This window comes from Argopecten irradians, chromosome 15 (assembly GCF_041381155.1).
Source record: "Argopecten irradians isolate NY chromosome 15, Ai_NY, whole genome shotgun sequence".
Classification (NCBI taxonomy): Eukaryota; Metazoa; Mollusca; class Bivalvia; order Pectinida; family Pectinidae; genus Argopecten; species Argopecten irradians.
Window position 1 is genome coordinate 13,467,026 of NC_091148.1, and position 18,979 is coordinate 13,486,004.

The 18,979-nt window shown below is 35.6% G+C and overlaps 1 protein-coding gene across 3 annotated transcripts in view; it reads left to right on the forward strand.

Annotated features, from left to right (window-relative positions):
- Nucleotides 1-18,979, forward strand: part of LOC138309030 (nuclear receptor coactivator 3-like) — a 153,260-nt gene that overhangs the window by 34,409 nt on the left and 99,872 nt on the right. The window contains exon 1 of one of the 3 annotated variants that reach the window (XM_069250131.1): nt 16,672-17,010. The exons of the other annotated variants lie outside the window; for them this stretch is intronic. The gene's annotated coding sequence lies outside the window, so the exon portion shown is untranslated. Of the gene's footprint in view, nt 1-16,671; nt 17,011-18,979 lie in introns of those variants that run through there. 3 annotated transcript variants of the gene reach the window in all.

Consider the following 18,979-nt stretch of genomic DNA (forward strand, 5'->3'; position numbering starts at 1 on the left):
CGCCAGGCTCTCCCTGATGGTGTAAACACACCACCAAATATTTGCCGATTTTTTCTGAAAACACCTATATTACTTTAAATAATCAAAATTTGTGTTCCTTCACTGCTACAGTTAGTTCTGAAATTATTCATATGGAACGATTACTCTGACTTTGTGAATAGTTGCCGTTAATTAGCGCCCATCACCACCACCCTAGCATAGTAGTATTGTTTCCATGTGGTTCATTTATTCCGTATGAATGTTCTGGATTTCTAAGAACAAATTCCATCTGAAGTTATTTATAAAAAAAATTGGCTCTTCTTGTTGAAAGTTTATAATTGCAAAGCAGCCATTGTAAAGAGTTTCTGAAATTACAGCTTAGATCCACAAGCACATACTAGATTTTTTTTTCAAAAAATTTGGCGCAAGAAAAAAGATAGAAAACAACCTTAAAGGGTTATAGATGACTTACAACTGTTTGTTTATTATTCTTTGATGATTTATTGATAACCAAGGACATATAAGAACCTTCCAGGTTTTCTCAGATGGAGGAAAACCAGCTGTACCTGTAGAAAAACCACCAACCAGCGGCCAGTTCCTTGCAACTGCCACACATGGGATTCAAACTCTGGACCCAGGGGTGAAGGGCTTGTGTGGTATAATGTCAGGTTGGAGTTAGGGGGTGGGGGCTGGGAAGGGGGATATATGTTCAACGACCAGGCCATGTTTATGTAATATGGAGGTATTAATAGCAAAAAAAAAAAAGAAACTTCTGAAAAATAATCAACATCTATGTCGTAAGGAAAGCATGTGTAAAGTTATATTAATGTCAAAGCTGTGTATGCTCGGTAGGAAAGTGATGAAATGAAAATAATGGTTTATAAAAGTAAACAGCCAACCTTCTCAACAAAGAATGCGAAAACTGCACTCTTATAGGAAAGAAACATTTGTGAAATACAAAACAAACCAGCTGAGAAACTTGTTATGTTGTAAAGCTGTGGGTTACTGGTTTTGCATGAGAAGGAACAAATGTTTTGAATCAATGTCAATAGGAGTCAGGACTCACTGCTGTGGCTGGCCGGCTGATTAAGGGGGGGGGGGGGGGGGGGGGGGGGGGGGGGAGGGGGGGGAGTTGATTAGGGGCGGCTGCCAACATATTCACTTCAATCTGCTATATGATAACCTTTCTTATTTCCGGCTACTGTAAACCACTTGAGTTTTGAGTGTACATTATTTCTCATCATCGTTATTTTCAACAAATTCTAGAATATTTGAATTCATGCATTTATGCATACAGCAATTGTTTTGACAATTTTTAGGGAAATATTTGAATATGCATTCAAACTCCTGAACTCATAATTTAATTGAATGAATTTATAGAAATTTAATAATTGAATAAATAATGTAAAAATAAGTAAATGAATAAAGAAATAAGAATAATTTAATAAATATGTAAACAGAAATATACAATAAATAAATAATTAAATAAATAAATAAAAAAAAAATAAAAAAAAAATAAATAAACAAATGAATATGTAGATAAAGATATATAATAAAATAAAAAGATTATCAATTGAAAAGAAAATGAACTACTTGATGACAGATGTGTTTCTCTTCTTATAAAGGAAAGATGAATTAATCCATTGTACGAAATAGACCCTTATTTTTGAATGGCATTGTTAGTGATACACAAACAAATATAACATAAAGCTATCAGAATAGCTATGTAGACCTTCAGGAAGTATCACACATGTATTTTATCAGATGTATGTCAAATACATTCCAGTATGGGAGAAAAAAACCCATGTGAAAGTATTTACATGGGGAGTTTTCTTGTGATGCACAACACCCCCTCCCCCTTAAAACCACAGATCAAAAGAAAAAGAAATGTGTAGCTGATGTTAAGGGAACCTAACCTTGTTTTACTGACTGGACAAGAGTACAGCAGATTTCATTAGTGAAGGGGTTTACTTCAATAGAAGGTATCAGGAATCAAAAAAGGCACTATGTTTGATGTAATTTTTTTACAAATGGATGGATTACATTGTAAAGAGAGTTTCATGTTCACCGAGGGGAAAGGTTGGAAACAATGCTTAAACTATGTGTTAGTTTATACAGATATCAGCAAAGTATAAAGCTGATGAAGGGATCGAAATAGAAGCTGTATGTAAGATCTGGAATCCTGCTGTAAATTTCATATTTGGGAGACCTATGTTGTGACTCAGAGATTTTAGAACTGAAAGATCAAGAGATTAATGTTGCTGCAGAAGACCTGCTTTAATTAGAAATCATTGAATGATCTCTAGATCTGAATTACTGATAAATCTTCAGCATGAAATCACTTGAGATCTTTCTGGGTCTGAATGGCTAAAAGATCTTAGCTATGAACCACTGAGAGATCTTTAGCTTATAATTAGAAACACTCAGATATATTAAGCTCAGAATTATTGAGAGATCTTTAGCTCAGGATCACTAAAATGTGTTATATAAGCTGTGAATCACTGAGAGATCTTTAGCTCAGAACAACTCAGATATATTAAGCTAGATATATTAAGCTCTGAATCACTGAGAGATCTTTAGCTCAGAATCACTAAAATGTGTCCTGTAAGCTCTGAATCACTGAGAGATCTTTAGCTCAGAATCACTAAAATGTGTCCTGTAAGCTCTGAATCACTGAGAGATCTTTAGCTCAGAATAACTGAAATATGTTAAATAAGCTCAGAATCACTGAGAGATCTTTAGCTCTGAATCATTAAGAGATTTTTTTCTTTAAATCAATTAGAGGTCTTTTTAAGCTCTGAATTCTTGAGAGATCTCTAGCTCACAATCACTATAGAGATCACTTCTAGTAGAGATCTCTATATAAACAGATGTAGTGTGGTCCATATCTTGTGAAGTAGATTAAATGCCTGTACCATATGTTGTAAAGAAACAAACATCTCACCAAACTACTGTTATCAGATAAGGAAAACTAGCTACAGTAACACAATTCAACAAGGAAATGAATAAACGACTTCTTCCCTCCCTTGGGGTCATTCCTTCATTTCCCAAGTCAATGTCTTCCTTTCTGTCGACGCCTTCATTTTATTGTCTACTGCATTATCAGGGGAATTAAGACAACTTTACAAACATTTCTTCTTGGATTGGCCCATATTATCATTAAAACCTGAATATTTAATTGAAACAATAGTGATCATGTATTATTGATATTTTTATTATGATGTCTTTTTGATATTTTTTTTTCAGAGATACAAAGATATTATAATCTCCGTGTTGCATAGAGTATAAATATGACATGGTATGTGCCCTATCTTTAAACTGGTCAATTTTCTGACATCCTTGCAGCAGATGGTTCATTGTGGACTACTCACAGTAGGGGACCTCTGCATTATCTCACCAATAAATTATAATTAAAATGGTCAGAAATTAACGTCATTACACCTTTACCATTCCGTCTTAGGATGTAACAGAGTTACCTCCCTTGTTAGGTATCCATTCTGACGTCATGTTTTGTGAGCGAAACTTACTCCATATGTTTTCTATGAAAATCAGGATGTTAGGTTCGGAAAAACATGACGTCTCAATCAATACCTACCAACAAGGGCAGATAACTCTGTAATATGCAAATACATAAGTTGTCACTAGCGGTTGAACTTTTTATTGAAAACTTGTTTCTGTTATTTTATTAACAACTGAGCTCACAACCCGTGTTAAGTTGGGCTGGATCAATATATCGATATACCAGTACATATCGGTTTTCAACAGCCTATTGATTATCGATACGTAAACATGCTGTATATCGCTGTGTCATTTTAACAACTCAACTTACTGTTTTTGTTATAAAATAATTCCAAACAAAAATTTAGTCTAAAACATCGATCAAGTACAAGCATTTCAATCAAAAAGTAGTGTTAAGCATCTGTGTCACCTAGATGAATTAGAGATGCCTTTTCATAACAAAAGATACAAATGGACAGAGCTTAACACCAACAATAATGTCAATGGAGAAAACTGAATCAAGTGTTTGGTAGAGTTTTGCCAGGTCATAGAATGTTTCATCGAAATTGATATAGTCACAATACTAAAAAAATAATAGTCAATTGAATTTGAAAAAGAAGTCCACTGTATTGTCAATTCGTACCGTATCGTGTATTGTTTTAGTGAATTTTCATTTGTATCTTCCTATCGTCTCTATCTCTCTATCGTATTGTATGGTTTTTAGCCCTTCCAATACCCAGCCTTACTGTTAAAGATGCTCCACTGCCGAGAGAGTATATATGATATTCATAATTTGAACAATAATTGGTGTTTAATCATGTATATATACGCCTAATTATAAAACAAAAAAATAACATAAAATAATGTATTTCGCCTTTGGTACATGCGCAATCATTACTTCATTCTATATAAGATATAGTGCCATGTAATTTTTTCGGGATGCAATTAATTATTTTTCATATTTTTAACTTGAAGTAAAATTAGAAGCTCAAACTTTTCAATGATGGAAATGGTGTAAAGTAAGTAACTTTGGTATCTAAAGAAAAATACTGAATCGTCTGCTCCTGTTTTTGATAGTTAGTGAAAAATTACCATTTGTCAGCGGTGGAGCATTATTGCATCACTCTGCATCAGGACCAGCTACTAAGGGTCCTGATGATCACCACGACCATCTACGACCATCTACAGAGAGTCCTGATGATCAGAGGTAGCAGGTGGTATTGCAGTATCACAGGACTATAGGGACTTAGCAATCTGAATATTGCAGACATTTACATTACTTAATCCCTCTTTCCTGCTGTTTTAGGTTACCATGGAAACCAAAATCTTAATAATTGCTTTCCAGTGTCTCTCCCAGAAGTCATTAGGGTAATCTTGGTGTGCTACTAGGTTGGCCATGCACTTGGCAGTGTATCCCTATCTGTGTGTAATTTTCTGACCATCACATGTAATGGTCAGTGGCCTGGTCATGCAGTGTAGATTTCAACATACTATGTGTAATATTCCAGCTAGCAGTGGTCAGTCAGTAGTGGTCAAGGAATTTGAGCCACTGGTCATTTATCAGCATCAGGTGGCTGAGACATTATTTCCTGTTTGTCAGCTTCCTTGCTTGGTCAGTGGTCAGTTTATCTTGGTCAGTGTGAATTTATCTCCACTGTTCTGACGGCTACCACCTACCATGCACTGCTGGTTTGTGGGCCTGGTCACAAGCAGTTTAACTCGCTTCCCCCTCAAAATTCATAATGAACTGTTCCAACCATTGAATTACAAGTGTTCAAATGTGTCACCAGCAGATGAATTAGTTAACAATGTTAAAAATTATACACTTTTTGTTGTGGTCAGTAATTCGATCGATCGGCCAGTTAGTAAATAAACAGGATGTTTATAACAAGGGTACCCATGAGACTGTAAGTTGTTATAAAAGTTTTCAATCAAGTGTAAAAGGTGTTAAATACGGTCTCCATTACTCAGCTGACAGAACATGCTTCTTTGGCTCAGTTGGAATAATATGAAATTGTAGATTTCCACGCTGGAGACCTGGGTTCGATTCCTGGTCGGGGCACTCAACAGGAATGCATATATTCCCTGTTCTTCTACACAAAGTTACAATTGAACTGTGTTAACACATATCACTCGAAGATATCTTTGGGTTGGTTCTATAAGTATTATTTCAAACTAAATAGTTGAGTTAGTTTACTTACTGAGCTTGAATGCTGAAAAATCATCGACTTAATCTCTCATGGTATTCAACCTTGATCAATGTTGTGTTTCTGCTGTCAAAATTATTCAGCATCAAAAGAACTTTTACTTAACTAGTCTCAATTAATACTGGAAGGGCATCAAAATAGTAATAGTCTCAATTATACTTGAAGGGCATCAAAATTTCAAAAGAATTCGACTTAATGATTTGTTTTCTCAACAACAGATTTAATGATATATTTTCTGATCTAGCTTCAAACTAGGGGGAGACAATCTTCAGACAAGGGGGAGACAATTTTTAAACTAGGGGGAGACAATCTTTAAACTAGGAGAAGATAATCTTTAAACTAGGATGGAGATAATCTGGTATTGAAATTCAGCTGAGAAACTCTTGTCAGGAACTTTGAATTGACTGGTAGCTAGTCTTTAAAGACGAATGTTTCAGCTTTAGTAACAAACTAACAATTTTCTGGAATATTCCATATACTTTCTCCCTGTGACACCATGTTTAATAAAAGGTTGAAATTCCACTTTTATGTTAACATCCATATTTGTCTTACAAAATGTCTTCCTGCTGGCTCATCCTGCTTCTGTCCACCCCGGAAGATGGTTTTGTGTAATCACAACAACGCCAGCCCATCCATTGTGCACAGACAGAATCAGATGAGCGTTTGTGTTCAATAAGCTAAGGCATTGATTTTGTATCATGTATATTTTATTTCTTTGGCTCCAAACACCATTCCACTTGAGTTCACCTCATTGCATTTCTCTGTCTTAAATCTATTGATTCACTACTGGTCATTTCCCGGAAGTTTCGTCCAACCCCTCAACACCCCCCTCCCCTTCATATCCCTGTCCACTCCAAAGCCAACCTTTGTATGGAATTTTCCCCATGTCTGTTGCTTGTATATGGAGATATATTAATTCATCTGTATAATGAAAGATTTTCGCCGCCGTATACATCCATTCATTTCGATATGTAGATAAGTATGGACATGAACGATTGGTCTATACATTAATCTGTCTGTGTTAAACGCTCCATATAAAGCCTACCATCTCCTCTGCTTAGTGAATTTTCATGTTCGCTTTCCTGTTATCCTCGTACACATTGATGGACTATTCATCAATGCAGCGTCTTCTTAAAGGCCAAAGCAAACAAAGAATTATTGCTTTGTATTCAAGGTCTTGTACAAATACTTAGTAACAAAACAATTTTCAAAAACACGAACCTGTTCAAAGAAAGACTTAAGAAAATAGATACAAGATACTGTATTTCTGATTCTGTGCAAAACCTAAACAAAAACTCAATCACCCCTTGAGACACATATGAACTCTCCTATTTCAATGGCTGAAACTGTTCATTATGAATTTTCAGGGATGAATGAGTTAATTCAAAACCGGATACATAGTGTAAGGATATCTTAGCAAATTTGAAATTAGTGCTTGCTCTAAGTCACATCCAAAATACCCAAGAGGATTTTTTTCAAAGGGTTACAAAGGCATAAAGTGTGTTTTTTTCAAGATCTGAACAAAATTAAAACTATTCATTTGGGCCTTATTTACAAAATTATTCTCCGATACTGTATTATTTCTGAACAACTTTGCATTAGCTGTCTAGAATGTGATTATTCGTGAATAAACTCTTGATGACCTGAAGACACATTGTTTCTAAAACCAAATAACTATTGGAAAATAGGCCTTAATTCATAAAAAAAAAATCATGTAAACAGCGATATGATAATATCAATGTGTACAACAGAGGCAGAAAGCTAAAACATTACAAATCATCATGATTAAAGTACCATGTTCTATATTCTCTGAATGTAACCCCGAAAATTTAAAAATGTCTTGTAAGTTTGTGTATTCTATCCTCCACAATACCATATTTGCTCCATTTTAATATCTAATATGACATGCCATGTTTATATTATGTCCTTTCTACACCAGGAATGTGGATGTCCTTACATATTCCACATTTTATCTTTGACATGTGAAGAAATGAGAAGAATGAGGGAGACATTTTGCGCCTAAGATAGAGTGAGAATATGATATTGTTTTGTGACGTTAAGAAACACTTTTGTCCATCCTCAATGGAGAGAAATCAATACAGCTATAATAGATTGTATTGATCCAGCGGGGTGTCTTTCTCCTTCAGCTCCTAATATTGATTACACAAGATAGGCCTGAAAGAAAACATTTACGATTACAAATCTTGGTGGTGAAATGTGCTGTTTACTGGAGACAGGGGCTGTGGTGTGTGCAGGCAGATTGAGTCAGATGTTTGTGTGATGAGACAGTGAAGGGGTTGTTGTGGGAACAGTTGTGTTGTTGTGGAGGCAGTTGTAATGTTGAGGAGACAGTTGTGTTGTTATGGAGACAGATGTGTTGTTATGGAGAAAGTTGGGTGGTTATGGAGACAGATGTGTTGTTATGGAGACAGTTGTGTTGTTATGGAGACATGAATTGTTATGGAGACAGTTGGGTTGTTATGGAGACATGGGTTGCTATGGAGACAGTTGTGTTGTTATGAGGCAGATGTGTTGTATGAAGACAGTTGGGTTGTTATGGAGACACTTGTATTGTTATGAAGACTGTTGGGTTGTTATTGAGACAGTTGGGTTGTTGTTATGAAAACAGTTGTGTTGTTTTTATGGAGACAGTTGTGTTGTTATGGAGACAGTGAGTTGTTGTTATGGAGACATTTGTGTTGTTATGGAGACAGTTGGGTTGTTATGGAGACAGTTGTGTTGTTGTGGAGACAGTTGTGTTGTTATGAAAACAGTTGGGTTGTTATGGAGACAGTTGTGTTGTTATGGAAACAGTTGTTATGTTTTTATGGAGACAGTTGTGTTGTTATGGAGACAGTGAAATGTTTTTATGGAGACAGTTGTGTTGTTTTTATGGAGACAGTTGTGTTGTTATGGAGATATCTGAAAGTGACAATATTTTAAGAGAGAGATCCAGATCATTACGCCAAGGTTTATAATATCATTTATGTTTTAAAGTTGAAATGAGTCAAAGATGAAGCATTAGATTAAAATGAAACAGAAAAATACGTTTCATATGGTGATGATGTACATTCATATGTACTGGTTTAATATTTAATGTGGATAAAGTGGTTAAAGAGAAATAAAAAAAATTTAAGGTCATATGGGCTTGAGATTTTAGCTATCATGTTTTTGATCCCAATTTCATTACCAGTAAAACAGGGTCATGAAAGTGTTTGATGTGGAGGCATTAATCAGTGTTGAAGGATATAGCGGTAATTAGTCACAGAGGCAGTCTGTGTTATACTGAAGCTTGTACTTTTAGATGGCCACTGATATTAAACGCTCCAAGCAAAAACCACTGACTGCCTCGCTAGTCTTAATCTATATTTTTTTTCTTTATTAGGTAAGGTTATAGCAGAAACAAGATATGTTAGTAATCTAGATTTGATAGAGAATCTTTCTGTGTTTCCTGTGCTTGCCTACACCTAGCTATATGGGCGGGAAAGTGAATGTTCTTGTCATATCTATGTAGATCTTTTTTCTAAAATTAATCAGGTCTAAAGCATTCAGATAATAACATCAGTGTTTTATCTTCCACCAACTTTATCTTGAATTTTACATTATAAGTTACCGTATTCGACCCAATAAGCGCCCATGTCCCTATAAGCGCCCTTCCTCCTTTTTGAGGCCTCAATTTCAATTGCTCAGACATAAATAAGGACCAAAACTACATAAACGGTATAGATTTGCAATAATTTTGACTTATTAGCACCTTTTCATTTTTATCAATTTCTTAAGCGCCCTGGGCGCTTATCGGGTCGAATACGGTAACTCATTCACCCCTGAAATTTCATAATGGACTGGTCTACTCTTTGATTCCTGGTCATGAGTTAAGCAGGTATTTTTTTTATTGTTTACTTATTTGCGTTTCCCTTCTTGATTATTTGTGTATTTGTTTTCTATCCTGTCTTAAATGGCCAAGTGGTTAAGATGTCCCGAAATATTACCACAATCCCTTGGCCTTTAGGTGAGTTTCGGTGCCTGCAGGTGCTGATCATCCGTTGGTGGATGGTTTTTCTCCAGGTACTCCTGCTTTCTTCCACCTCTTAAACCTGGCATGTCCTTAAGTGACTGGGGCTGTAAACAGAACATTATACCAATCTAACCAAATCCATGTCCCCATTGTGTTTCCTGCCCATGTACATTGACTCCCCCATCCCCTCAACTCTATTGATGTTGTATTATGCAATGATGCATTATGCAGATAACTATCACACATACTATAAAAAAACAATGGAAATGGTCCAATGTATATATATAACCTATACGTTAATAAATATGTACTATTTATGAGCATGTATGGCCGATTTGTCAATCATCTGTCTAGATTGTCCCAAACTGTGGTTGTCTGACTGTGTTCAATGTCCAACTCACATCACATCACTTGAGTTGTATATACTTTATCCTTGTAATACTAGGGAACATTCCACACTTAGTCTCCAACACTTCCTTTGTCTTTCCTTCCCCACCTACCCTTAATCCCTTACCCATTCCATCCCCAACCCTCTCACTATTCCCAAACCTTTCCTGATTGCTGTCCCTGTATGCGCCCTCTTTATTGGGTAGTACTTAATCCCCTCCCCCCCCCCACCTCCTCAAAAAAAAAAAAAAATCATTTGCAATTCTCTCTACATGTACCCTGACACCTATACCCCTACCCCTCTCCACACAGTCCTACATGACCACTTGTATCATTATCTGCTTTAAGTTCATGTGACCTCGGGTTTTTATTTTTCCTCCAAAAGTACATACATAATGCTTATGTACTGACCATCGATCATGTGATTGTATTGTGATGACAGGTCCATAAGGATACAATATCGACCTGTTATTGGTACATAAATAACGTTTATTGATCACAGTATGTACTTCTGTTATATCAGGACTATTGATGGCAATAAAGTCAAATCCAAGGAAGAAAATATTTACAATGTCTCAATAACTTATCAGCTTTATAACAGTTAGATGGCACTGTTGTAGCAGTATATATCTACAGCCCGTTATGTATGTGTGTCACAATTTCCTAAAAATCCATCCATTTCAGCTCTTCATAAAAGTTGATGTATCATAACGTAAGATATTTTGAGGCCTCTGATCTATCCCATCACCTCAATCCTTTTCCGATTTCATAGAGAGGCTACATGCGGGGTCATTCATATGTTAATTTTCTAGAGCTCTTGAGTTTCACGTACTATTTCTTTACTTAAAGGAATTCCTTAGTTTTAAATTCCTCATTATGCAAAAATAATTATATGTCTGCTTAGGGTTGCCCGATCGACCCTAATTTTTTTTCCAACTTTTCTATGAAAAAAAATTAATGTTGGGATTTCAATCTCAGAGTCCGTGGTCCCATGCAGCCATTATTTAGAGTGAAAGACACTTAAAAAAAAAATCACGATCTACCGACCTTATTTTTTTTGCCAATGTAACCCTAAACAAACATTTTTTATGGCCTTATATGAAAGTTACATGAGAAAAAAATTAACTTATAAGATTTTTCCCTTAACTTCTGTAATGCTTTTCTATCTAAAAATTATAAATAAATTCATTCACCTTTAAAGACACATTTGAACTCTTTGATTCAAAGGCTTGACCTGTCCATTATAAATTTTCAGGGGATGGATGATTTAAGGAATTCCTTCAATTAGGAATTCATGTGTTGATCATGATAATGCATTTCATGTTTACTTCAGTAAAACATTGATCATCGTTGTTTTCCTCTATACAACTGTAGTGATAGTCTAGCTCATGCAATAATCCATATATCGTGACATATCAAGCAAAAAACAAAACGAAGCCACGCCATCCATGTATAATCTCTATATCTTAAATCATGTATTGATTATTTATTTTCTGTTGCCAGTTAGTTGTGCAGAAAATAATGGTGAAAAAAGGGGATTGAGTAAAATGATAGAGGGGGGATGTATGCATTGTGAATAAAAGAAAAAAACAAACTTACTAAAACAAACAAACTGTGAATATAAATGTCATGATAACTAAACTGCCGATTATAGAATATATATAAAATATTAATTGAACTGTGGATTATAGAATATATAAAATATTAATTGAATCCCTAGAGTTGCCCCATGTGTTGTACTGTCCACCAGTGCCCAGTTGGTACGATGGCCGAGAGCGGCCTGCCATTATTTTTTTTTATAAAAAAAAATGTCATGACACTTTTTAGTCCAAAAGTGTCGGGCAAATAATTTTTTAATAAAAAAAAATCTGTCATGACACTTTTTAGTCAAAAAAGTGTCAGGCAAATAATTTTTTTAATAAAAAAAAATCTGTCATGACACTTTTTAGTCAAAAAGTGTCAGGCAAATAATTTTTCAATAAAAAAAAATCTGTCATGACACTTTTCACACAAAAAGTGACATGACACATTTTCCCTAATTTAAAGGAGTATATAGTATCCTATTTCAGTTGTGCTTTCTCACGGTCACCGGAATTCGTGGGATACCTTAAAGCTGATAAAACCGTTGTTATTAATTTGCCTGGGTTCAGGTACGCATTCCAGCACATTGTTTTTATAGCAGCATTCGGTGTTTTGAAGACTATCCAGCATGTAAGTATGACCATTGTTGTTTTTTATAGCTACAAAATCACACAATTAATATTAATCAATAACTGCAGTTTTACTTTACTTTACCTGTTTCTTACAAACATATTCATATAACTTGTCTATTCATATCTTAAAGGTCATCCATTAGCATACGTAACTCGGACCAAGAGGGTGACACAGTGATTTCCTTTCCTATATCCCAAGACCAACTTACTATCGATGATCTTCGTAAGTATTACTATAAAAAGACAATCGACCACATCCCATCCTTTTTGACGTTTTTATCAATAAATCAACGGTACTTACTTAACTTATTTAGATGTAAGTTGAATATAATTATTAATATTTTGTCGTTGTAGGCAGCGCGTTTCCAACCATAACATCGCTAAGATATAAAGATTTGGGAAGTGATGAATTGCATCATATATTGTGCAGAAATGGCGTGTTAATTGAACCGGGGATGGAGGATGGAAAAGGACTGGAAGAATATTTATTGCAGTTAGTGGTACCGAATGTAAGTTGTTGACGTGTAAACGTTTTGTTCTGTAGATAATGAGGGTATTAACGGGGACCTTCCTTTATCTGACAAATGAGGTCATGCAAACGTATTAATGATTGAAGTGTGTGGTCAAGGCATTTGGTGAATTGCTATAATTGCTTCAACGTGTTTTAACTGTATGTAGCAAAAAATTATGGACCGTTATGTTCTCGCATATCGACAATAATCTGAATATTATGTAAAATAATTAGCTTGATGAAACACGGCACTATGATTGTTTTCGGGTGTCACAAAATTAAATCAAAATCAAAAAACAATTTTTCAATATCAATGGGGCTTAAAGCCCTTCAGAGACATACTCGCGTAAATGTTATAATTGAAAATGTTACCACTGCTGATAGTCGAGAAAAGAATGGTCTACTATATCAGCTGATGACACTATTTAGAATTCAGACACGGTTAAATCAAAGGATAAAATTCAGATTTCGTTGATAAAATTCACTGCATTACAGAGTTAATTTTATTCGGAAGTGCAAAATATAAATACTTACCAATACAAAAACTAAATGATTTTTGTTTCTGTTTCCTGTTTTTTTTTATCAAAATGTGAAATGTTATTACACTTCTTATACTTGATCAATACTTTGTTGAATAGAGCATAATACAAATCAATGATATAAAAAACTATTTTAGAATGTTCAAACTGAAATAAAGGTATGGTTTAAAGCTGTCGCGTTATAGAATTAATCGCGAAAATAAAAAATCATGTATGCATGTAGTTAATTTGAAATATATGAGTATAGTAGTGTCATCGTAGAGCATTATGCGAAATCTTCACTGAACATAACAGCAGTGACAAGGGAAGCAGTAATAAGGAGGTGTATTACCTCTTCATTTTCTTTTTGGCTCTCGGCGATAGCTAAAGTTTTGTGTTGACGTTTTCTGCAAAAGTATAGAGCGTACAGTTTTTGTGAATTTGGTAAGTTATACATGTATCTATGTGGATGAAGATGTGCACATTTTGAAGAATGCTTTTGAAGTATTAAACTCTAACGGATCACTTTGGAAAATCACAATAAATTTAATATATTACTACAAAATCTGCAGACGAGTGTGTAAACATGATACAGGGTTGGGAGGAGGGGGAGCTAGCCGACCGCTGGCCCCGCCGGCTATCTTGTTTCATGTTTAGGTGTTGCTGATGTGTGTCGCATACCTTTACCTAACAACATACTGGCAATTGTCACAGCATTTGTTTTATATAAGACCTACATTTTACGTGTGTACTTCAGATAATAATGCATATAGAGAAGTTCACTAGCCGCGATTTGAAATGCTAAAGATGACCATGACAAACTTTGCATTGCACTATGTAGCAGTTACAGGTATCATTTATATTATCACACTGTTACTGGCCATACAGGAATCAGAACACATATAACATTGATAGCATAGTCCTTAGCAATGATATGGAAGGGACTCCTCCACCATTCAGAACCCATGTTAAAAAATCTGTCAGATCCGATAAACAAATTGCTTTTGATAGTGATTATAAAGTCGCCATTTCTAAAAACAAGATGGACATTTTTAAGCAATTCGCCCAATTCATAATACTACATAAAAGATACAGATATTTGGGGCCGCGGTGGCCGAGTGGTTAAGATGCACCGACATATTACCACATGCCCTCCACCTCTGGGTCGCGAGTTCGAATCCCATGTGGGGCAGTTGCCAGATACTGACCGCTGGTTTTTCTCCGGGGTACTCCGGCTTTCCTCCTCCCAACAAAACCTGGCACGTCCTTAAATGACCCTGGCTGTCAATAGGACGTTAAACTAATCAAACCAAAAGATACAGATATGGTAATACTGTTAGGGTAAGATACATGTAGGTTTAACATTATACAGTTGAACCTCGTTTATCCGGTCTCCATTAATCCGGTCCCCTCGGTTTTTGGTTCACGGCGATAGCCGTACTAAAAACATTTTCATGTTTTGTGTAGAAGTTTTCTGCAAAAAATGGTTATATATATATGGTTGAAGATGTGTTTAAACTTAAACACTAAGTAAACACTGCATTTTAGTTTAAAACATGATGCAAGGAGAGCTAGCCGACCGCTGGCCTGGCCGGCTATCTTGTTACAGGTCGTTTTGTTTCTGAGGTGTCGCATACATAAAATGCAGGTCTGAAATTTTGTGTTCGGCATATTTTTCGTCAAAATAACGCGACGCATTTGTATGTCAAGTTTCATGATAATAATAAAGAGTCATATATATTACAAAATTGTCTGTACTCTAGTATTATCACCATAGGCCTAGTTTAAGCATCTTGTTTCAGCCGAGAGCCATGTGGCCTTTGGCCTCTTGTTTTAAGTTGAACCATGCAATTCTAACGTTTATCTTTTACAACGTGTATGTTATTAATTTTTTATACGAATGGAGATTTTAATAATCTTTTTTTTTAGTGAAGGCAATTCCAGGTTCGGGCTATTCGAGTCATATCGGCGACAAATAGCAACAAACGCATCTAGAAACCGGAATGTTGTTGCTACCACTTCCAGGCAAAGACAACCAATTAGGCCACAGAATCAACAACAACATCGGTAGGTATACTAGTAATAGCTCATAACTTTTATAATAAGTATTATAATGTGTTTTAAAAATCTATGTTGTAAATGGAATAGCATTTTCACTTAATAGTTATTAATTGCACAAATACAGAGCCTCCTGGTCTGTTTTGTAACAGGTTGATAGAACATGGCTGTATGGCCTTCAGAATATAGATTTGTGTATTCCAGTGTTTGTTACACTCAACAGGTGCTACAAGTCTGACCATACTCTATAGTTATATTCGATGGGGTTTTTATTTTCCTAAATTCATGGATTCTTATGAATTCGCAAAATTTAATACCTCACGAAATCTCTCAAATTTATGGTTTCACATATTTTAAAAAGACTACAAAAAATTCAAGAAAATAAACCCTGCCAGTAAATTCCAAAGAATATATATTGAAAAATGTTACTCCTGCGAAATTTTACAACTTTATAGTATAATATAGCCAGGTTCAGGTATAAAACCATATTCCTGTGGTGTGACCTAGCTGCCTTTGTACCCCCTGGGCCTAACCCCCCCCCCCCCCTCTGATCATTTTACCTCCTCTCCCTGTATATATCTCATTGAAACCCACCCCTCTCCCCCACCACTGTCTTCTATCCCCTCCCCTCCCTCCTTCCCTATTTCTCTATCAGGCCCTCCCCCCCCACCTCTGTCTTCTATCCCTTCCCTCCCCCCCCCCCCCCCCCCCCCCCCGCCTATTCCTCTGTCCCTCCACCTCAGTCTTCTATCCCCTTCCCTCTCCCTCACCCCTGTCTTCTATCCCCCCCCCCCACCCTACTCTGCTATCCCCTCCCCCCACCCCTACTCCTCTATCCCCTACCCCAACCCCAGACCTCCACCCCCTCTCTCTCCCCCTACTTAAGTCTACAGTTAACCTGATTAAGGCTATCATTAACCTTGGAATGTATGTCTATATAACACCCTATACAAATACAGTATAAGTGAATTGTGTCTATACATGTGTCTAGCCCATACAGCTAGACTAGTTATGTAACTACTTCCCAGTAGTGTTGTGCTGGTCAGTAAATTAAAGTGGTCAGTGGTGGCCAGAGCCAGACCAGTCCCAGCTAGCTGACCAATGGACTGCCTGCATGTTGTTAGTCAGACCTAGCCAAGGGTGATTGAACTTCAGCCATGTTTGCTCAAGACAGTGGTCAAGGCCTGTAGTGTATCTAGTTCACTGACCATTGGCTAGCTAGCTCTAAAACAAACTGACCAGGCAGGAAAATGGCCATAAGTTGGAAATTATTTGATTCAGTAGATAGTGTGTGATTTGATATATACAACATGTAGTATCAGGGTTTAGTGTTGTTAGCTTTAACTTACGGACCAGTGATTTTACCTGTGACTGATTTTACCTGTGACCAGACAGTCCTGTGCTTGGTTTGGAGTGACCAACTGACCACATACAGCCAAAATGGCCAACAGTTGGGAGATATGATGGAAGTTGTGACAGTTTTGTGGAACTAAAACATGTAGAGTGGGTTTATGTCAGCGATGGGATCTTAAAGAAATAATTACCTGTAATTTCTAGTTACTTACCTGTGTGATTGGTGTACCCTATATATTCCTGGATTATAACCCTTCGTCCCTGTCATTAGGTGAGTATACAGACTGGACACTGGACTGGACACTATATAGATCATGATCAGCTGAAGGTGTGTTTGTGGGGGGTAGGGGGGGGAGGGATCGACCTTATAATATAGGTCACTCATGTCAAAGTTAGGTAACAGAGTTATAGTTAAATGCCACTGATGACCAAACTTCAGTGGACCTTGCAAGACATCACAGCTATTTGTATGAAATAAGTTTGCTGTCTACATAACCAGACCTATAGTCAATTTTGATTATATTGCATAAAATTTTAGGCAGGAATGCATTTCAAGTATCAATTTATATAATCTTTCATTTAAATAAAAAGTAAATTTTTGTCAGCTTGCTGGAAGTTCAGGTAGCATATAATCACCAAAACAATATGTTTAAACTTTTAAGTAAAAAAATAATAATTGCATGCCTATAGGCTAGGTACATTTTAACATTTCAGTTGATTAAACTATTTACGTTAATTTGATAATTACTTAAAAATAGTTTCAGATTAGCTAGGTGTCTATTGCTGCACCAGCTCTTGTAATCTGTGTAAGAAAAAAAAATCAACAAAATTAGTTATAATTACAGGTGTCAGTCACAGGTAATAGTAAATTGATGTTTTTACAGGTATAAACATCATAAAAAACCTAATTAGCATTTACCTGTAAAGGTATGCCTATACTTAAATTTCATCTCTACACAAAAATTTTAAATTTCAATTAATGAGGAATTACAGTAAATTAAAGATTTTCTTAACTTATCGTCAATCTTAGAAGAAGAAAAAACATGCAGTCAAACAGAAGTCATTTAAGTTCACTTAATAAGGAATGCCAAAATCTCTTAATTTTAGCTGATCTTGTGGTGCAAATTATTGTTTGTTTGTTTATTTGCTTGTTTAGATTATTAACCTGCCCTGAAAATATTTTCACAGGTAAATCTTTTTTGGTAAATATTTGTACATAAGATCTAGCCATTTGGTAATTGCTGTCTATATACCTATATAGATAAGTATTATAGATAGATTGTATGTGACCTGTCAGTGCCACAGGCCAGCTTCACACCTGTCCATGGTTACTAGTGGTATTTAACCACAATTACCAAATGGCAGACCTCACCTGGATAGAATCTATACCAATGCTAATGAAACTGGGCTTTGTGATCAATCATCCGTGACCAGGTTGTCACTGAAATGAAAATGCATCGTATAGTCCTGGGGTTTAACTCTAGATTTGGATATATAAGTTTTCCATTCAAAGATCAAATTTTCATGTAAAAAAAAAATATTCATTTAGCCCCCAGGTTACAAAATAGTGAAAGTTGATGGAGGGAAGGGAGGGGTGTATTGTATATAATTTCTGTTACAATTTCCATCAATCTTGCCTAATTTTATTTCAGCCATTTCTTTATTACATGGATGTTTTAATGTTGTATATTATTTTGATTAATTTGTCACTGTACTATATAGATACTGAAGACAACCATGTTAGAAAATTTCAGATTTTTCATTATGTATCAATATCATAAATATATATATTATAACCAATCTACATTTCTGCAAGGTGAGTATGCAGGTGTGCATTCCCTGGCCAATTTCTTTCCTAAAACAGTGCGAAAATCTAAGTTGCTATCTGTAATAAAAGTGGTATAATTCATTTAAATGGATCCTTTAAGATTAGTAGTACATTTTAAATGCCACAGTAATTCAGGCTTAATTGAAAAAAAGTATTTCAAAGGAGGTTTATCCCAGGTATGAATTAATTACAGGTAATGATAGTAACTAAATATGTTTATAAAAAGCACTTGAAACGTCCTCATTTAATACACGTCATGTTTCGATCATTTCTTTTTCCCAATCAATGAAAAAATGGGAATATATGATTTAAAATGTAAACAGCAAAGAGAACGCCTGTGAACTGGACATTGGTTAAAGATCCTAGCCCGAGGCGAGGTCTTTACCTGTAAAATTTGTAGTACTGTTATAGA